This window comes from Diuraphis noxia, unplaced genomic scaffold (genome assembly GCF_037042655.1).
Source record: "Diuraphis noxia isolate RWA-SAM2 unplaced genomic scaffold, SU_Dnox_SAM2 contig0003, whole genome shotgun sequence".
NCBI classification, from domain to species: domain Eukaryota; kingdom Metazoa; phylum Arthropoda; class Insecta; order Hemiptera; family Aphididae; genus Diuraphis; species Diuraphis noxia.
The window spans coordinates 4,052,213-4,076,242 of record NW_028301713.1 but is presented as its reverse complement, the minus strand read 5'-3'; the positions used below and the strand labels follow the sequence as shown (position 1 = coordinate 4,076,242).

The 24,030-nt window shown below is 26.9% G+C and overlaps 1 protein-coding gene across 4 annotated transcripts in view; it reads right to left on the bottom strand.

Annotated features, from left to right (window-relative positions):
• Positions 1–7,079: 7,079 nt before the first annotated feature.
• The window catches only part of LOC107163176 (uncharacterized), a 49,239-nt gene continuing 32,288 nt past the window's right edge, over positions 7,080–24,030 (bottom strand). The window contains exons 6-8 of one of the 4 annotated variants that reach the window (XR_016191154.1): positions 16,308–17,065; positions 15,739–15,870; positions 15,180–15,421 (exon numbers count right to left, since the gene is read on the bottom strand). The gene's annotated coding sequence lies outside the window, so the exon portion shown is untranslated. Of the gene's footprint in view, positions 7,207–8,890; positions 9,342–15,179; positions 15,871–16,307; positions 17,066–19,258; positions 20,013–24,030 lie in introns of those variants that run through there. The other 3 variants (XR_016191157.1, XR_016191155.1, XR_016191153.1) reach the window with 3 other exon arrangements.

Sequence of the window (24,030 nt, the reverse complement as noted above, 5' to 3'; positions counted from 1 at the left end):
AGCGTTCTCCAGTTAATAAGTTTTTTTTTAAATAATTACATTGATACATAAATACTCAATACTATAATATAGCGAAGGAAATTAATTTATGGATACACGTAGGTATTTTGTTTCCGGCATTAAATTACAAAGTCGACTACGACTACGACCGTAATAATTCTTAGAATAACGAATATTGCCGTACATAATATTTTAGCATTATCACTTAGAAATTAATATATAGAAATAATATGCGACTAAAACGATTTGATGAGTCAAAATAATTGATATATTACTTTATTTCTGTTGCTAAATCTTTGGCGGTTACGCTTTGCGCCAGATCCTCGTCAATTTCCGGATACATTTGTTTGAAAACAACGGTTTACGTTTGAAATAACGAATTCGTTTGAACGTGTGTGAACTGGAGCGATGTGAATATTTGCGCTTAAAATAAAAAATAGAAAATAAACAGAATCAGGTCGACCAATATAAAGAAATGTTGTGTGCTATTTCTCGTTCGACTCATTCTGTATTTACCTTGCACTCTTTGTTCGAAAAAAAACTATCGCGTACGATACGATTATATGTAATTGCAGTAGACACGACCGTTCGTATACCTACACACACTACATAGTGTTAATAGTATTTTAGTCTCGATATATTTTTTATTTTCTGATGGGTGTGTGTGTGTTCGATAAAAAGTATAAACTATCGATGTGGTAGCTAGGTACACCGCGGATGTGTGATATCGTTATTTCGAATTATTTAATTTATCAGTTGTCCTTGTTATTTTGGTTTATATAATATGTCTTATTTCGTGTAACAGGAAGTCAGGAACGTTTGGTAAAATGAGATAATACCTATCAAAAACAATTATTATTATTATTATTATTATATCAGCCAACAGGTATGAGATAGGTACGTCTAATGATATAATATCACATCATTCACATCACAAAAATAAGTAGAAAGATAATTTTTTAGCTATTTTAGGTGACGGTATTTTATAAAATGATAATATGGGAAAAAATTTAATGAACTTTACCACAACGTCGAAATTTGATTTTGATACTTAAACGTAAATGTATACCATCGTGTTAGGAGTGGAAGTTAAACAAAAAAAACCCCGGAAATCTTTATTTTAAAGTCATACATTTCTGAAATATTACCTAACCTAAGTTTAATACTCAAAAATGTCTCTTGAATTTTATTTTGTATGCTTTACCGTTTTCAAAAAAAAAAATCTCAATAAATAATTTCGAAATGAGACCAATTTCAGATTTAGGAAATAGCTAAACCATAAAAAAAAAAAAAACAATATCCTTGATAGTTTATGGTTTTTACGCTAACTGAATCCTTGCGTTGCGACTATACGTTCGCCTGCAACGCAACGCAATATTGTTGGAAAAATTGACGTCGACGAATTCAGACGTGAAAAAGGTTGTGAATTTACAATACAGTCGTAAACATGCCGTTGACCATCGAAAAACGTAAAATTTTACCATCCGAAAGTTTGATTGTTGAGCTTTTTTTTTTTTGAATAAAAACGCAAACGAAAAATCCGGCACACCAAATACTTAAAGATAGGTTGAGTTTAGCGAGTTTCATCATTTGTATACACAGCTACGTGCTGATGATAATTTATTCCGTTCTTATGCACGAATGACTACAAGTACTTTTGACTACATAAAAGAGGCAATAGAACACGAATGTTATCATAATATAACAACTAATTTTAAAGTACCTACCCATTTCTGTAGAAGAGATACTACTGATTATGTTAAGGTAAACATATTAGTTTGATCAATAATAAATTAAAATTAATTGTTTTTAGAAATTAACAACAACATAATATATCAAAATAAAAGTTATAATTTAATGAAATAATACGATTTCTGTATAAAACGATAAAATAAAAATAAAACTCCTTTTAACTTTAAAATAAAATAAATATATAAAAATAACTTGTCTGAGGGTGGAAACATTTTAATTTTAAATATTGGAATTCGTGTCGTCTGAATACTGGAGGTTTGGTAAAGATCATGGCACGGAATTGTATGTTGGATGTAATACGGAAGAAACTGGCGGAAGAATATAATTTTGGATATGAGAATTTACTGAGTCTAAGTATTGCTGTGATGGTAAGCTTTCACATATCAAAATATTTTATAGGTCTTCCTAACTCGTAATTTCTGAATGGAGCTCATATTTTTAAAATAAGAAAGGAGCTCATTCATCTGGAGCTGCAGGTGTTTCGGTTAATGCAGCTAGTTTTTTTATTTCGAGATCGATCAATTGTTGTTCGAAATTATTGCCCATGTCTTATTGTTTTTTGTTCTCTTACTTTTTGTTTGTGTCGTAAATGAAGTTGATAAAATGTTATAACTTGATGTAAAAATATTTTGTTCTGATGTCTGATTCTGATCTGATCAATGTCATCAATTTCATCCGGTTCCTCGATCTCTTCATATACACCTACGTCTACATCTGATACATTTTCCGTCGCTTAATCTTAGAACGGCAGTATCCTTCAAAAAAATAGCATTGCTTGGAAATAACCCCATTTTCCTTTATATAGCGCAGCATATTCATGACTATACTGCCAGAACGACTAGAAGGTATTTTTTAAATTTATTTTAAAAATTGATCACGAAGACTTCCACTTTTTTTAGCGTCATCTTCTGTGGAAATAAAATTTAAATATTGTATACAATATATAAATCAATTATTGGAATTAAAATTAGTCAATTAAATTTACTAATAATAATAATTAAATCTAAATACGATTAATAAATATTTAATATTTATTTATTTTTTTTTTTATAAAAATTAGTTTCGACAGTTTTTAAAATTTAATAATGAGAATTATTAAAAATCTTTAAGATATTAATAACAACAACAAAAAGGTGAGCAAGTAGACGTCACTCTGTTGTACTAAAGTGGGTCACTATTATAATGGATGGTGTAAAATACTAAAATTTGAATTCAATAATATAATTGTATACGAAAAATAATTCTAGGAGATGATTACCTCAGCCTATGACATTACTAAATATATTTGATAATAATATATTATTGTGAATAAAGTAATTTATCTAACTATTTACGTGAAACCTTGTTTTTAATTTTCAATTCTTAGCTATATTATAGTTGAACGTTTTATAAATTGTTAACTAGAAAATAATTTTTAAATTTTAAATTTGATATATTATTTTATAGAAATTTGAACTTTAAATGCTTATAAATAAATAATATTTTTTACACACAGTTACATTTTCAAAGTTTTTGGTAAAAATTAATTTAACCTACTAATCATAAAATATACTTAGTACTATGGACTTGAAACCAAAAACATTTTCTCCGATAGTAGAGAAAGTAAAAAAAGTATTTATTTTTTGAAATTTAATGATTATTTTTGATTAAGTACTTTTTAAAATCGAAGTAATTGTTTAAGTTTATTATTTTTTAAATTAATGAGTTAGTAAAATTTTTAATTTTAAAAATCATAAAAAATAAATCACTTGACAAACATTTTTTTTTAAACCAGGTTTACAAATTGGTTATTTTGAATTTTTAGTATTTAAAACAAATATAAAAATGATATAAGTAATATACTTGCTACGTGTAGTCCAATAGTTAATAAATTATAATATGTAAAAAAATAAATAATAATTACAATATAGAATCTGGGATGTATGTCAAATGTAAATATTAAAATATAAAAGATAAAATAAATAAATAAATGTAAATATACATATACGTATATACATATAAATATACGTATATATATAAATATATATATATATATATACTAATGTATGCATGTATGTATGTATATTTAAATTAAAATAAAATATAAATACTTTAAATATTACTACTTAACCCTACACAATATTAAAATAATATTTACATTGTATATATTTAAAAAAATTTTATTTATTTTTTTAACACAGATACCTTGCTACTAGTTTAGCTTTTAGACAAATTGCTTTAACATTCAGAATTTCAAGAACAGCAGTTTCTTCAATTTTATTGTTATAGAAGTTTGTAGAGCAATTTGGAAAATTATGAAAGAAAAACATATGCTGACACCTGCGATTGCTGATTTTGAAAATATTGCACAAGAATTTTATGAAAACTGGAATTTTCCAAATCGTATTAGGAGTATTGACGTCAAACATATTTGGTTAAAATACCCAAAAAACTGTGGAAGTATGTTCTTTAATTATAAACAGTTTTTTTCTATTGTTTTGATAACTGTTACGGACGCAAATTATAAATTTCTCATAATTGACTCGGATCTTATGGAAAAGATAGCGATGAAGATTGAAGGTATACTTTCAAATTCGAATATTTTAAAACGTCTTGAGAATAGAACATTGAAGCCATCCTATCCTAAAAAAACTACCAAATTCTAACGTAACTGGTCCATAGACCTTTCATTGCTGATGAAGCATTTGCTTTGCGAACATACATGATATATGATGCGACCATGTCCAATGAGATTATTGAACGATGAAAATAAAAGTTACTTCAATTTTAGACTTTCTAGAGCACGGATGATGATAGAATTTGCTTTCGGTATAGCGGCAGCGAAATTTAAAATTCTGCAAAAGTCAATATAGACAAAAGTGGAAAATGCTGACCACGCTGTAGCAACATGTATGCTGCATAATTTAATTATCGATTTGGAAAAAAGGAAAAAATAAAAGTTACAAGAAATTATAATATACATTCAGATATATCAAGCCAAATGAGAAATGTATTTGGCGATTTTGACAGTAAGTGTGAGAAACAACAAAAAAAACAGAGCAGCAGAAAATGGAAGAAATAACCTGAATACTTTTATTTTTTTCAATAATAAATTGTAACTATTTTACTGTTGATATTTGAATATGTACAATTCAAACTTAATTATTCTTTAATATTATTGTTCCATTTTTTTTTTAGATTCTGAGTGGAGCGATGAATGTATTGATTTTACCATGATGTGTGTGTGTTTTTTTTTTTTTTTTTGTGTCTGTCATCACGTTTTGGGGCCGTAAAAGTGCTTCGATTTTTGACTTCAGTACCTCGTTCGATCAGAAAGTGAATCTAGTTGGTACTTTGGGGGGTTCTTAATACTTTTCTAAATAATCTAGAAAAACAAACTAAAAATTAATGAAAAAACGGGAAATTTTACGCACACTCATTTTTCGACAAAATCACTTTTGATTTTTGATGTAACTTTAAAACAAATGACCATATTTACATGAAATTTTCACCGAATGTTTATGTAAGTATATTCTATCCACCATGCAATTTTAAAAAATGTTCGACTTAAGTTGAACTATTCATAGGTATTTGCAATTTTCGATCATTATTAGTTTTTTTTTAAATTAATATCGATAAGAAATTATTTGTTAGGCAAAAAACATTTATACAATTTATAATTTAGATATTTCAAATTTATATAAAACTACAAAACAAATTATTTATTTTTTATTTTTAAATCAATCTAAGGTTGTCACACATTATAAATCGTATTACCTATTATTATTATTTATTCCAATTCAGAAATTATAAATATTTAAAAAGTTATAAAACAATTATTCATTTTTAAATTTTTAAATCAATCTAAGCTTAATCTAAGGTCGTCACATATTATAAATTGTATCATTATAATTTATTACAATTCAGAAATTATGAATATTGATAAAATTACAAAATAAATTAGAAACCTTTATTTAAATTTAAATTAGTATTGTGCATTTAATAAATAAGTACATTTTGTTGAAAGTCAGAAAGTTGTATTTGACAGGGGGGGGCAAACGCCCCCCCCCTGAAGTATACCTGGATTCAACACTTATCGTTTTTCGTATACAATGATATAATATCATTGGATTCAAATTTAATTCCATCCATTACAGTAGGTAATCGACTTGAAACCTTATACTGTACAGCAGAGCGACATCCACTTTCCCGCTTTTTTTATTATTATTAGTTAGTATTCTAGCAAATACTCGTATATTTTAACTTAAATCTAAATTACTTGATATTCCTAGTTCTTTGGATACAAAATCCCACTGCCTATCCGTCACTACGCGATCTTTATATTTAGGTTTATTTTTATCCGAAAATTCCGGTATTTTTTGTACTTCAGAAATAAGGAGTTGCATTTTGTAATACCATTAAAGTAAAAACGCATCGCATGCATGTTACGACCAATTATTAGGTCATGTCTGTATTTGGTTGCAGTTTGATTTATTTGCGTGCACGCATCGCCCGCAATACATGTGACGCGCGAATTCACTTAGAACATAGCGATACTCATGAGATTAAAAAAAAAAAATCATAATATTTGAATAAATGCATTATAAAAGAATAAATCGTGGCTAAGCACGTTTGGTAAGTCTCTATATACAGTATATAAATGTGGGTAAATACATAGTATATATAGTGACAAAGGCCATTACATATACCTACTGCGTTATGGAAACTATGCAAATGCATACGCGCGATACATTATATTAAACTTGTACAATATACGTATAGGTACACCATATGCTACCACTATTATACCACATTCCACCGCATGTATTATACTTAAATATTTATTATTATTATTATAGTCGAGTATATATATTGGAATAATGGAATTTACTTTCGGCGCGATGAAAAGACCGCCGTTGAAAAGGTAAGATTTGCTTTGTGCCACCTTCACGGAGTTCATTGTCGGCGGTGTCGTCTTTCTCGAACGCTTCATTAATTTTCGATTCCAGCGGGCAATTTTTATTTCGCATCGTCGATATATGTAATTTATTTATTTTCTCTCGCCGCATGGGGTTTTTTTTTATTATTATTTAATACGCGGACGGAACGTGCCGCATACCATAGGTAAACTATATATATATTCCTATGGACGGGAGAGAGGAATAAGTGCGAACTCGTATCTATTATAATTCCAGCGAAAAGAGGCAGAGCGGAATGAGGAAAGGTAAAAAAAAAATAAAAAAAAACCATCGAGTGTGATGTGTGGAACATGGAGATAATGTGGGTAAACTTCGATTAAAATATTTAACAATTAATAGTTTTTCAATTTTTTTTTTAATATGACTTACTTACATGATAATATATACTGTTTCTGTATTTTTCATCTTAACAGATGAAAGCAGTAAACCGAAATGTTACTGCGCAAAATCGAAATGTCCATCATCCTTGATTGATGTATTTGAGATTAAACAGCTTCTAAAAAACACACGAATAACAGTAGAATATTAGTTTCAATGATAATTTCACGTATTTTTTTATTGCCTATATAAGACATTAACACTAACGAAGCAGTTAGATCGCTATATGTTTTATTATGCTGTGTATAGTTATTCACAAACATGTTGGCCGTCTTTTGGCTTCAATAATATCACCAGTAATTCGAAATCTGATTCTTGAATTTTTTTTTTTAAATATATTTAAAGACTAAAATTTTAAATTCTCGAGATTTATTGTATCGCCTTAGGAGTATAATATTGTTAACATAAACATGTTTTTTTTTTTAATGACAACCCCATTTTTTACTGTAAATTAGTTAGTAAATTTTTTTTCAAAACTGTTTTCGTTTCAAAATTAAATATCATACGTGCTATTGTTCAGCTATTAAAATTTGTGTTCTAAAGATAATGATAGTTCATATAATAGAGATGTTACGAACTGTTCGATTTTCGATCCGAACCGAACTCTGGATGGATGTCCGGTTTGGTTTGAAAATCGAACTGAAAATTCCAAATCATCGAACTGAAAATTCCAAATCATCGAACCGAACCAAATACCTAATTTCTCAGTTCACTAATCTAACTATAGAAATAAAAAATAAGTATTAAATATCAATAAATTTGTAATATTATAATATCTAATTTTTAATTTTTTAATGTTCGGTTTGAGTTCCATAAAGTATTTGAAGAGTTCGATTTGGTTCGGGATCGAGTTTGTAGATTAGGATCTGTTCGAGTTCGTCAATTTAAAGAAAAATTTGATTTGGAATCGGTTTGACCTTAAATATTATGGTTCGTAATGGGCGATTGTAATCTCCGGCAGAATATCGGTCAAAATAAAAAGGTATAATAATAATAGGTCTATGGTATAAACTCCGCCAGTTTTTTTTCTTACCTTCAGGTCAAAGCTCACATTGCCACGTGCCTTCTAACATTGTCAAAGTTAGATCGATTCATTAATAATTATTAATAATTTTATCTTCATATTATCTAAAATCAGGATTTCCAATGATGATATCGGCAGTATAGGTGAGGTATACGTAAAGACGTATACTTTGACGAACATAATCATTCGTAGTCTGCGTGTCTCTATGTATATTTCCGATATTTCCGATACTTCTGATATTTGTATATGTCCGATGATTTAAATATTTAATGTGAACGATATGATATTATACTATATTGTAACTTTTTTTTTAATAATATATCATATTGATTTTATACTAATATTTGATTTTCTTCACTGGAGGAGTTTACATGAACTCAATTTTACCTGATTTTTTTCAGTGGCGGAGTTTACAGTAAAAAACAGTACTTGTGGCAGATACGTGCGCCCTTCGTAATATCTCTAGTCCATGATATTAGGTAGGAACATATAGGGGCTACGGGGACTTGAACGTTTCAGTAATTAATACTAATTGATAATCATTTATAATTTGTAAAAATTATACAACAAATTTAGCACATGAACCGACATTACTGCATATTTTGAACAATATAAATAAGCACATGGGTATTGTGTTCACACACAAAAAAAAAAAAATGATGGAAAAACAATATTTAATTATAAATACCTAAATGTTTTATACAATTCCGAGAAGGACCCAGAATTCCTTAAATATCGTTCGCAAGTCGTAGGTAACACATAATATTTTTATACATACCTACACGCGATGTAAGTACCCGAAAATCGAATACCTAACTCCGCTCGACCGTATCAGTCACACGGGATTAGGTGTCGAAAAACGTGGGTGTGTCACAGTGTGCACAGTGGACGGTGTTTTTCAATCATAGCCGAGAAATTGTTTTCGTTTTCACACGACCACCGCAGTGCCCACGGGATTGTTTTTCGCGTTCCGTCACGCCGGAGTGTGGGTGTGCATGTGCGTCCGATCCAGAAGAAATCCCGAACATCCCTCTTGCTATATGACATTATGTCCACGATGGGCGATCTATAGTCGGCGATGTTCCTCTCCATCCCCTGGGGAGTTGGATAGCCAGCTCTGTATGCGCGACACGGATGCGGTGCTATCCGAAAGATCGATTTTCTGATTTTCCAAATTTTCTCGAGTGGCGTTTTTTATTACTATTATTACTATTATTATTATTATTAACCTGCAATGACACAAACAATAAACATGAAAAGATTTTTTACCGATTTGTGGAACATTAAAGACACCACAAACATAAAATAATATTTTTAGATTTATCAGAAGTCATTCAGTAAATATTAAACGTAATGTAATGTATAACTGTGGGTCAAATAATACTGTTTATTACGGTTATTATAGTTATATGAATTAATAAATGACAACATTTCATCTTGTTTGTAATAGCCTTATTATAGGTAATACCGTTAATTATTATAAAATATATCTTTAAACAATGACACTATCAATATCAAACAAATTACAAGATAATAAATAAATGGAATTTTAATGTTCTTATTTAAATTTATATGAATTATAATTCACTTAGAAGTTCTTTGATTCAATTTATTTTTCGTCAGGGGATTTAACTAAAATAATATTTAAACTTTTTACAAGAAAATTTGTCAGCTATAATTAATAAATCATCCTTTACGAAAAACGAGTCGTTCAATAAGTCAAAATATATCACATTTTTAACACCGATCTATAAATCAGATATTGGTAATACAATTTCGGATCAACTTTAAATCGGTAAACAAAATATATCGGTCAAGGTAATATTATTGTAATCTAATGTTGCCGACAAGTTGGAAATTGAAACAAAATATTTTTAAAATATATTTTAACTTTAATGCACTAACTTGTAGTCATTTCAATGGTACTAGAAAGAATTTTTATCAGGAAAAAAAATATAAAATTATCAATTTGGAAATACTCAGATCATTTATCACTTAAAATAATTAGATATACATAATAAATAATTGTGTGTATACATTTTTCATTTAAAAAGTTTGAATTTTTTCAGTATAATATTTAATTCACTTAAGAAATTGTTTATTTAATACATATAATATATTTAGGCGAATAGATCTGGTGCTGGGTCGAAAGTTTTAATCGCTAAAATATTATAATATTTAAACTTCTTATATAATAATATCTTCTTATTATATCGAACAACTTCGGAAACTTTTATTGCAAAATCGGATAGGTAATGGATTGATACTTTATTCAATTATTATGAATTCATAAGTATTGTCTTCGGACCAACTATTGTTTAATTAAAATAACAAATTACGAAATTGAGAAAATACCAATAAATTATGCATCTATGGTTTTAACTTGCAGGCAACGACTTAGAAGACATTGTTTCATTTAATATTGAGCGTGGTGTAATAAATCCAACCGTAGTGAGTATTTTTAATACTATATAAAATGAAATTTAAAAATAATGGAAAGCGTAAACCGTTGTGTACGTTTCCCGAATAAATTGAATCGACTAAACAGTTGATCAACTTACGTATAGCATTAGAAGATAAACAAAAAATAATTTTTAAACATTAATTTTATGGGAAGAAACTTTTTTTAGAATTAAATATTTATGTTTAAATCATGGACTTATCAAAAGTTTTCGGATGCAAAGATTAATTATTCACCATAAGGTTATTTGAAGATAATAATAATATAGGCAGGTATACTTCTTCTACAAACTACAGTTTTCATGGATTTATTGTTGCCAATACAGGTTTCTATGAAGTTGCATTTATTTGTTTATTTATAATTACCATAATGAAGGTGAACTTATTGCTCATTAGCAACTACCGTCGGTGTTTTTGAATTGATATTATGTAATTATTAATGTTACTTGAAACCATTGAGGTATACTTAGGGTTTTAAAGTATAATATGTATGGCGTATGAAATATAAATCAATACACATAGAATAATAATGATAATAATTTTCCATAATGAAAAACGTAAACGGAGCAAAACTTTCTGAAAATGCGTTATGTATAATAATAATTTCAATCAACAAGAGATGTACAGTATTCACGGATCAAAAATTTACAGATATTATCAATGACCTAATCAATTAGCGTTTCTCTATCGCGTTTTATACAATAATTACTTTCTATAATAATATTTTTAATATTATATTGTCACTTTTTTTTTTTTTTTTAATAATTATAATTTATCCTTAACTTATTAGTGTTATTATCCGATCGGTAATATTTATTGTTTATATAATATTATAAGTACCATATTCACAATAAACTATGTAATTTTGAACATTTTATACAGTTAACATGTTATTGTATTCTCCCGGAAGTTGCAAGTCGAACAATAGTCAAGCTTGATTGATGTTGACCGATGACGTCACTACACTCACATTTGGTTGACACTGTGTTATGGGATCGAATGATAGTAATAATAATAAAGTCATCGCAAATGGAAAAAAAGACGGTCACGAGTGGACCAGACTCCATTTCCGGTCTGCGTTTTTATAAACATTGTAGACGTTCATTTGTAAAACTGAAACGAATACGCCAAATTAACGTTCATAACTGTTTTTTTTTAAACATTTATACTTCGTAAAAAGTCTATTAATAGTTAGACGTCCCCATGTTATTTTCACTTAACAACAATAATTGAAAAAAGGTTATTTTTATCTTTATTTTTAATTAATGTCAATATGTCATATTACCTATATCGACCTTATTCTATTCTATGTATCATCTATATACATTTTTGCAAGGCTAGGAAAGTTAATGATTTTTTTTTAACTCAGTTAAGTTAATATGAGCCAATAACAAAAAGTTTAAAGTTAATTTAATTACAGGTTAACTAGGTTAAATTGAAAGTTAATACATATTTTTTTTAAACTTTTTATTATGTTAAAAAAAAGTTAATTTTTTTTTTACGCATACCTACTTTATTATTTTATAAACTCTGAAACCCAAAACTATTTTTTGCACTATAACTATAGAACAATTAATGTTTATACTTTATACAGTATATTATTGTATTTCATATTGTACTTTTCATTTCTAAAAAAAAAAAACAGTAGGTAGTTACATATATATAATAACATTAATAACTAATAAGTAATAAATACCTAAAAATAATGAATTGGTTTTTGTTTATTTTAGACTTGTTGGATTTTTTCTCGACGACTTCAGTCGTCACTCGTCGATCACAATAATATACCCATATAGGTATGGCCATAATGTCAAATAGTCATAAAGGGATTATATTATTATTGTTACTTGATATAATTAATTTAATAATATAAAATCTTCTATTATAAAATATTTTTTGATGTATACACTATACAGGGTGTTCCTTTAGAGTACAGAGTGATTGGAAAATTATAAAATGTTTAATTAAAAAATCACGGTAAATATTTTTGACATAATAATGAAATAGACTGAAATAGTGAAATGTAAAAAATTAACTTGACTTCTCTTGTAAAATGAAAATCAATTCGTTAATTTCAAGTTAATTAAAAAATAAATTTAATAGGTAGTTAAGTTAATGAATATCCAAAAGTAACTAGTTAAGTTAAAAATTTAAGATAAAATTAACTTTACTTTCAACTTTAAGCTCGTTAATGCCCAGCCTTGCATTTTTGTAAATCATTTTATATAGTGAATAATTTTGTGTTGATAAATGTTAGAAAAAAAAAAAAAACTAAATAACTTAGTTAGATATGACTTTATTTGGAAAACTTTAGAATTAAAAAAAAAAAACGAACAAAGTATCTACTACCAATATTACAATCGTTTAATATTTATTATTTAAAAAAAAAAAGATGTTCAGTGACCATAATTTTATACCAATTATATAATATCAATGGTCCGGATTCAAATTCTCTTAAACCCATACAAATCTGATCTAAAAAATGCTCTAATCTAACAAACTATTTGATTTTTTAATTTATAATTCATAAATAAAATATTATTACTATTTTTCTAAACAAATAATTATTTATTATCATTGCTTAGGTAATACGTCACAAAAGTTGTGGTTTTTTTTTTCATGGATATTAATTCATTACACAATTACTACATTTAACTCAGAAATGAACTTGAACGGCATTCAATCGTATAGGTAATTTATAATTTCAACGACGTTAAAATTGCAGAAATGTGTACACGGTTTTCAAACAACTGGAATAATATTATCATAACTATGTAAATTCATAGTTTTTGATAATATTATTATTTTATCATATTTTTTCTACCAGAGTATTTCAGAGTTAGTTTTATACAGTTTTCCTTTTGTATTTTGTTATTATTATTATAATTATCGTTTTCTATTTTCTAGGTTAACTTTGTTTTGTTCGATACGCGTACAGTTATTTTATTTAGTTTTCTTTATGATATTTATTTAAACAGAGTGTAACAGGAAGACAGAAAATAAATTTCATATCTTTTGTTCGAATCAATATTTAACATTTTTTTTTCAATATTTACAATAAAAAAAAAATGTCCCTATTACATCAATCGATATGAAACATTCAATGAATGAGTATAAAAAAATTTTAAAACCAAATCGTCGTCAAGTTTCGTTACATATTTTAGATTCTGAGCGGAGCGATGAATGTATTGATTTTACCAAGAGGTGTGTGTTTGTTTTTGTGTCTGTCATCACGTTTTTGGGCAGTAAAAGTGCTTTGATTTTTGACTTCGGTACCTCGTTCTAGTCTAAAAGTGAATCTAGTTGGTACTTTGGGGGGGTCCAAAGTAAAAAATTCTTAATACTTTACTAAATAATTGAGAAAAACAAACTAAAAATTAAGGGAAAAACAGGAAATTTTACGCACACTCATTTTTCGATAAAATCGATTTTGGTTTTTGATGTAATTTTAAAACAAATGACCATAGATACATGAAATTTTCACCAAATGTTTATTTAAGTACATTCTATTCACCATGCAATTTTAAAAAATGTTCGACTTAATTATAACTATTCATAGGCATTTGAAATTTTCGATCATTATTAGTTTTTTTAAAATTAATATTGATAAAAATTTATTCGTTAGGTAGAAAAGCTTGACAATTTAATACAAGGCTCTTAACATATTTTTACAATAACAATTGAAAAATAAAAGAAATGCGTAGTCACAATTTGTTTTTACAAGAATTCAAAGTTTGAATTTTGACAACATATGTAAAAATCACGAAAATCACGAAAATCACGAAAATTCGCAAATTATTTCAAACTAGAAATTCATAAAATATTTTCTTTTTAAATCTAAGATTTAAAAATTTTTAATAATCTATAATATATCCTAGACAGATAAACCGTCTTCGCTCAGAATCGTTTTTCTTATACAATGATATAATATCATTGAATTCAAATTTAATTCCATCCATTACAGTAACCTACTTGTAACCTACTGTACAGCAGAGCGACATCCACGACTTACCCGCTTTTTTAATTTTATATTTCATATTTTGATTTTATTAAGACAAAAAAATTCTCCAGTTATAATATTTTACATATAACGCAGACGTCAACGAATTATATACATATAGAAAGCAAAAATTAAAATGTATTGATCAGAGTTTTTGATTAGTCTTTTTGTTACAGCCTGTATAATATGTACCTATCGTATATAATTTATATATATGTACATGAAGTGTAGACTGTACAGTTTATATTTATTAAGAGTAGCTTGTCAAGTATAAATTTATAATTTATTAGTCAAATATTAATGTTATACCATGCACACTATTCAAAGAGTATAATTTCTTTTTTACGCCTTATGTTTATTGAAATTTAATTATTATAAAATAAATAAGTGATAAACATAAGAACCATAAGAATAAGATGATAAAGATAAACGATATTATAATAATTAATAATATATAAGACTAAGTATTTAGTCATCTTTTATGATAGATATTTTGAATATTAAATATTATTATGCGTACGATTATTATCCCCCAATTAGATAATTATTATTGTCATTAAAAATAAAATAATAATATTATAGCTGCTTTACCTCACTTACCCGCACATATCGGAACAGTTGTCAATAGCTGTGTAGTTGTCAAACAAGTATTTTAGGTAATCGTATCATCTTTTAGCCGACAAATCCATTCAATTTTCGTTGGATTCAAATTCATATTTAGCGTTATGAGACCTCATTCGATAGTCGATGAGTTCGGCAAATATTGTAAATCGTCTTTATTCGGTCGTTCAAACCTCTTTACCCATTTTCGCTCGATAATCTTCCTCTGGCGGTTAAGTTTCATGCTGACTAATAATTTTTTTTTTTATTATTTATTGAAATCCTCTTAATTTTACATGTCGAATAAAATCTAATGATAGCAAATTAAAAATATATTCTAACAGATGATGACTATAACGTCATTTGTTTAGTATACTAATGATGTAAAAATACACATGTATAGGGTGAATAAATAAAAAGCGTTTGTAACATATTAAAATATCTAAGCGTTATTGACAATAATTTATTTTCAACTACAAAATTGTTATAAAATATGCATCCTTTTTTTTTAGGAGAATCTGTTTTTATCAAAATGTTCAATCGAGTTCATAATGTAGGCGACGTACCTAAACAGTTTTTGTCAAAAAAATATTATTTTTCAGAATATTCGTTTGACTAAGGATTTGACTTTTGACTTCCTCGACAGTTGTTTTTTGTTTTTTTTTTTAACATCGTAAAATTGATACAAACTGCATTACCTAAAATAAAATAACTTATTCAAAATTATGTATCATAACGATATTTATTTATTTTCCTCAGATTCATAGTAGATACAATTTTATATAGGACATTTATTCATTTGACATTTACAACCAAACAGTAAGTTAATACCTACTAAAACTTATAGTTAAAAATATCACGTATTTTCGTCTAGATTAAATGCAAACAATTATATTATGTATATTATTAAGGCAATTAAATCTTCATTAACCTAATTTTTAAACAACTTTACGTTACTACTTCTTAAATTGCGTGTACTTAAAAAAAAAAAAAAAAAAAAAAAATGCTTTGAAAACTCAAAATATAATATAATTGCAGCGAGCGTATGCACATTATGAGAGTAAATATTTTAAATTAACGTGCGAACGAGAATAATTATTAATTACTTTAAGTCACGTTTTCGACGTGTACCTACCTATTTTTTATAAATCGTCGGTCGTGCATTCCAAGTGTCTCTAAACTAGATGATAATAATTTCTTTCATGGGTAACCATGCACGATTCCATCAAAACCATGACGATCTTTTTTTTTTTTTTATTATTTTAGAACCATCAGCTTAAACTATTACAGTTCGACAATTACATAGTACTTAAATTGACATTAACAAGAATAAAAATAACAATAAAGTTGTATATAATATGACAAAGATAATGATAGAATACGTATCGGTAAAAGTTAAGGTACTGATACCGTGACCGGTTGTAAACGATTAAGAACAGAGGTTAATAGAATGATTAATGGATTAATTATCGTTTTGAATTCTTCGATGAACTTATTTATGGAAATTGAATACGAATCTTCGGGCGGTGTGTTGGCAGTGACGTTGGCATAAGATCTATTATTGTGAATGGAATTTGGAAAGACTGGTCGGTTTTTTGATGAAGGCGTTGGGTTGGTTGGAGTGGGTAGTTTTCTGTTGATCGCGGATTTGGACTTCTTGCGGGATTGAATAATATTCTTGTACACAGGACAGCCTTTGTATGAAGCTGTGTGTGGTCCAGCGCATAAAGCGCATTTAGCAGGAGTCGACGGGGGTTTTGTGCATGTGGCGGAAGGATGGTTATCCCCACACTTTACGCACCGAGGGGACATGACGATCTTACTTACTTATAAAGTTGTTTATTTAAAAATTATTCCGTACGAATACATGTTTAACCAAAACTGCACTGGTACCTACACATTAAAAATCACAAACATATTATAATATACAAATGATGTGTTCAACAAGTTTGGAATTTTCGTACACGCGTGAACTTTCCGAGTAAATCCGTCTTACAAAAATTATACCCAAGTGTATATTTCGTCATATAATAATTTTACTCACCGAAACATAATGCAACGGTGTGTGTTGATGTCGAATAAAATAGTAATAGTAAAATTACGAGAAAACACACGCCGACGGATCGCGGCTAGGCCACAAAATATATTATTTATTTATTATTTTTGAGCTCAAACCATTTTACCGTCGATTTAATCACTAGAAGTTCGTATTATCATTTTTCAATCACTTAAAATAGTATCGCTACAGTTACTTTCACTACCCTCTTCCTCCCAAATGGTTCCTCGACTTATTTTGAATTTTTTCTTACATTGTTGTACGAATTTGCGTCAACGGAAGTAGTTTAAATATTGGAATAAAAAACTTGGCCTTGGACATATCAGCTGTACTTATAATTATAATAAACACATAATAATAAGAGAACGTTTAATGGAGTAGGTAATAGTTTTTTTACGAGAAATTCCGCCTAAAAAGTGTCACGAAAATAAAATAAAATTTTAATGAAAACAAACAAAATATACTATAGAGCAATAATTGATTACCGTCTATTTTTTAGATATAATTCCCAGAAATTTGCCAAAATTCACGCCTATTTACGCTTTCGAAAATTTTCTAAGGTGGTTATGAATAAATTTCTAGTTTCATATATTTAAGTTGGCTATAATATGTGAAAAAAGAGAAGTTTTACACGAAAACGGTTTGAATTTTTTTCACACCAAATCCGAAACGTAATTTGAAATTTTTTTTTTTATTCATCAAAACTGTTGGTATATTATATATATTATGTATTCATAACATATGCGTCATAACATATCATATTTAAGGCACTTACTTCGCGTTCATGTCACGCGTATATCTACCGAAAATGTCACCAAAGCTGCCAAAGGTGTCGAAAATTATATAATTATAGAATATCATTATTTTATTTAATAACTATTGACATGACAATAGTATATAATAATTTATAATATTATTCACCAGCGACGTCCATTATTCGCCTCACCCGTTTATTTCGTTTATAACAATAATATACAAAACATAATATAGAATAATATTGATAATACAATCACGTGGATTTCTGAAATATTTAAATGAATAATATTATCATAGGAAGCTGTTGCAGGTACGGAATAATAATTTCAATTAAAACAACAAACTCAAAACACTCGTGACGTATAGCGTGTTTATGTATTATTTAGTTTACATATATTTTTCCTGCAGATTTAAAATAAAATATTGTATACGCAATACATGTATACATTTTTGATTTTTATTATATTATATATTATATAAAGACATTTATATTATTACGTTTGATAATTAAATGTAAATTATGTGAACAATGTATATATGAATGATGAGTATAATAATATGTGGTTTGTCGACTATAAACACCCTCTTTTCTTGTTCACTAGTACAGTTATTAAAAATTTGATTTTCGAAATTTTCAAATATACATAAAAACATAATCTCAATTTTTTCGAAATATTTTGTACTAGGTACTCAATAAACATACTATGGAGATACAAAATTATCTTTTCAAATGAGAACCCCTCCCCCAATATTTTTACTTTGAACTATTTATTAAATACAATCTTAAAAATGTTGATGTACCCAATGAAAAATTCGAAAAATTAGTTTTTAGTTTTTAAAATATTTATTTCAAGGATATTAATTAAAGTGTCCTTAAAAATTATATCACAAAAATATAAAATAAATGCAATATAAGACCTAATAATATGTTTTATTATACTTGAACCATTTTTAAAAATTATGATTACTGATAGATTAGTATAAATTATTACAATTTTCGTGCTATCATAGTTGAATACCTCCTGTATCATAAGTTTATTGTCTTTAGTATACAAAGTTAAAAAACTAAAACAAAACATAGCATTTTAATTTTGAATTCGGTACATCAGAATGTTCATAAAAATTAAATACTAAATAATTTATTTTATAAAAGAGGGGTTGTCATTTGAAAAACAGAAGTTGTCATATATTAGCTGAATCATTTAGATATTATATTGTTTTCATTGCTACGCTAAATAAAATATAATTTGATTAAATAAAATACAAATAAATACCTAAATCGCATTTAATTTGTCAAATCTTTATCGTCGTTTCTATTAATGCATTTGATTTTTGAGTTCATATTTCATTTTGATTGCAAGACAAATATTTCAGCTGTATCTAATACAAATAAAAAAAAAAACATTAGTTACAAAACCATGTTTTAATATTTTCTCAGTTTCTAATTTTATTCGAATAATGCAATTTTATATTACAATACCTACGAAATATATTAATAAAATAACTGTTAAAAATTCAACAGTTTATATATTATACAAATATATACAGATGATTCAACAGCATACTTACCCCTTTAATAGATTCTGAACGAAGTGATGATTGTATTGATTTAACAATGATGTGGGTTTTTTTTTTGTCTGTACAGCATAACTAGTCGAAATAATGCTTCAATTTCAAACTTTGGGGGTGGTTTGCGATGTAAAAGTGAATATCCTTGGTGCATCATAGAGGTCAAAAGTAAACATTTTCCAACGGTTTTTAAAAAAATCGAGAAAAACAAAAAAAAAAAATGACAGAAAAACGGGAAATTTTACGCAAAACCAGTTTTCGACCAAATCTATTTTTTTTATATGGTTGTAATTCAAAAACTAATCACTATAAATACTTGAAAATTTCATCAAATGTTTATGTTAGTGATATCTATATACAGTTTAATTTTCAAAAATTTTTGACTTTTTTTGAGTTATTTATACACCACTGAAATTTTCAATTTTTTTGAGAATTTATTTTTAAGTGCCGGTAAAAAAATGTTGGACGACCAAAAAAACTTGAAAATTTAATAGAAGGTTCTTTATGAGTTGTTCTTATTGTAGCTAAAAAAATTAAAAATCGTTAGTCACAATTTTTTTTTATAAACGTTTAAAATTTGCAAGTAATTTTGAAGTTGAAAAATCATAAATATTTTTGTGTTTCTAATTAAGGATTAAGAATACAACACTAAGTTTTCCTTCAAGTAGGTATAGAGAAAACTCGAAGCATCATTATAGGAAAAATTTTAAGTGCGTTTGAATTTTAAACTTTTACGGAAGAGTGTAACAATAACGATTTATCCTCAAGCGGTTTTAAATATTTGTTATTATTTAAAAAGCACTAGTTGTAAATACTCGAAAATTTTACCAGTTATTTAGATTGGAATTTTCTTTACATGATTTAATTTTCGAAATATTTTTAGATATTTATAGACAACTGAAATTTCCAATTTTTCTGAAATTTTTTTTTTAAAGTGTCGATAAAATTTTTTTGGCCCTATCAAAAAAACTTGAAAATTTAATACAAAGTTCCTCATAAGTTATTCTTATAGTGATTAAAAAATTATAAAAATACATAGGCACGGTTTTTTTTTATTAGCATTTGAAGTTCAAATATTGACTTAATATGTAAAAATTACGGCAATTTTCAAATTATCTTAGGTAGAAATTCATAAAAGTTTTTCTTTTTAATTCTAAGATTTGAGAATTTAATACAAGGCTCCTAACATATTTTTACAATAGCAGTTGAAAAATAAAAGAGATATATAGTCACAAATTTTTTTATAAGCATATTTACAGTTCAAATTTTGACTAAATACATAAAAATTACGGCAATGTTCAAATTATCTTAGAAATTCATAAAAGTTTTTTTTTTTTTAATTTTAAGATTTGAGAATTTAATACAAGGCTCATAATATATTTTTACAATAGCAGTTGAAAAATAAAAGAAATATATAGCCACAATTTTTTTTTACATGCATTCAAATTTTAATTTTGACAACTTTCGTAAAAATCACGAAAATTCGCAAATTACTTTAAGCTAGAAATTCATAAAAAATTTTCTTTTTAAATCTAAGATTTGAAAATTTTTAATAATCTATAATATATCCTAGACAGATAAACCGTCTTTGCTCAGAATCGTTTTTCGTCTACAATTATACCTATCATTGCATTCAAATTTAACCTACCCTAGTTAGAGGTCCACCCCACCCCTAATGCACATCAGAAAATAATCCACTAAATAATGTACTGTTGAAGAAGGTTGGTGTTCATTTAAAAAACAGAAGTTTGTGCCTCTGCAAAACACTTTTTAACTGGTGTAACGAATCTAATTTGATCTATATATGTATATATATGTATAATTAAAAATTCCAAAAATCTAATTTGAAATAACTAAATTATTGAAGAAAAAAAGCGGGTAAGTGGTAATTTAAAATGAACAATTAATTCATAACTAAACACTATATTATCACGACGTACAATTTTTCTACGCAGCTATTTTTGAAATAATCGAATTGCGCAATATTACGTATAATTTATATCAGCTATACAACATAGTTGTATAAACATGTGTGATTAAACATTAGAAATAACTCAGATTATAAAAGTGCTCAACAAATCTAACTGACCTATTTATTTACATAACAATATATAATAAACTACATATTATGCATATCATACACAACTGTAAACTTAAAGAAATATGCTCCGATCAGAATCTATAAACTTATAAACAGTAATTCTCATTATTTCACAAACATGTAATGCCGCAGAAACAAAATAAACCTTATTCTATTCACAAATAATTATACTTTTTATTTATTTTATTTAATTTTCTTGCACAGAAATACCGCGCTAGCTCGCTGAAGTATGCATTCATAAACAATCAACTCAAAAAAAAATTGAACTTGCGTCCATTATTTGTTCGAGTGTACATTTACTAGATCGGCAATAATAATATACTTCATATACACCTAACAAACATTATTTGGGTATAGTAAAAATAAATAAATAACACACAGTCTCAATACGTCTTATTGTGATAGTGGGTTAGTTTGAATATTTCAATTTCAATTTCAAATCACATTTGGCAAACGCTGCTAAAATGATTTATATTTAATTTAAGTACACAAGTTTACTTTGTTTTGAAGGTGACACAAAATATTTCTGTTTATAGTGACCTTGAATCGAAATGAGATTTTTAAGGGGAGACTTTTAAAATGTTTGGCATTTACATGGTGTGTATGCGAGATAGAAATATTTTTTATTAAACGACAACACGTATTTTCAAAAGAACAAGTCAATTTACAGTAAAATTTCTGTTCAAATAATTGAATTGTTTAATTTTTCAATAATTTTATTACATTGATTAATATGATTATTATTGATTTTAGACCCATGGTCAAAAGAACAAAATAAGTGTGAAATTGATCCCGTGGTCACAAGTCATCAAAATATACATTGTTAGAATCATAGTTAATGGAATATCAAATAAGAGTATTAAAAAAAAATGTTGATAATTTAAATATGATAGAATTATTCTTGTTATCATTTTTAAAGTTCTAACTTCTAAAATCCAGAAAAAATTATAAGAAATTTTCTATATGGATCTTAGAAAATATATATTTCAATATTAGGAAAAAAATAGGTATAAGTAATAATATAAGTAAGTATAATTAAAGTGTCCAACCTACTCCTCATTTAGAATTTTCATATCGATTGATGATGTTAACTATTTTTACCTTCAGAGCAGTGTGAACGGATAAAAAAATTCATCGAAAATCTAAATTTTTAATATCTCTAATTTCAGTAAAAAAAGGATTGATATCAAAAAATTATGTGAAAATATAATTATAGTGCGTTAGATTGGTTTGATTTGTAAAAAAAAAAAAATCGTGCTATTGAAAAAAATGACTAGTTTCATAATTTAAAAAAATTAAATTACATGTGATCGAAAATTATTTTGGTCGTAGAACAATGGTATCATAAATAACAATTCTGAGGTTTTCTCGAGGGATTGCGATGAACTATAATCATATGTGTGTAGTGAGTTAATAACAAAAAACTGTTAAGCACCACTGGGATAATTGTCGAATAATCGTCGAAGAACGTTGATTAGCGCATCGGAGGATGTCGTGAGCAAGCACGTTTTACTTGCAAAATTTCAACGTAAAAATGAATTGTCTTTTTCTGTCAGATGCACTTTTTTTACGCAATGATTTTACAGAATTTCCAATCACAATTATTTTTTGTTGATTTACACAACGAAGCTATGTTTTACATAACACCGATAATTGGACATTTCCCTTTGAAATACGCAGAAAATTCGAAGTAATAATAACTAGACTAAGAATTGGACACACAAAAATCTCCTACAGTTTCCTAATGTCCAAAGAAGAAAGACACAACCCACCCAAATCACTATCAGAAACTCTATGCAATCACCCTCAATCCATTTCCAACATCATTCAATTAATCACAGCCGCCTATCATAATAATATATCCAAAATTTAATGTTCACCGATTTAGGGAACACTGAATTTCTCGGCCGGATTTGTTTGGAATAAATCGATTTTTTTTTACAAACTGGTGGTATATGAAAACACATTTTTCGATACATTTCAAAAAATTTTGAGAATTTGGTCTGCACATGCGCAGTAAAAACTTTTTTTTTTAATAGCAACACCTATTTTTAACACCATATTCGGATAGGCCTATTTTTTAAAAGTAATTTTCGTTTATCAACTATGGCTCTAAGTTCAATATTGACTGAATAAGAGCCATGTAAATTTTATTAAATAACCAAATACATTTTTAAACATTTATAATTATTGCTTTGAACAATTTATTTAATTTATTGTGTAATTATAAAATAACTATTGTTCACTTGTTGTACCTAGTCGATTTTTAATAAATAATGTTGTATCCATATTATGTTAGTCTTGTTTATAACATTTCTAAAAAAAATACGTACAAATATTCAAAAAGTTACCAATAAGAATTAATTAAAAATGTAT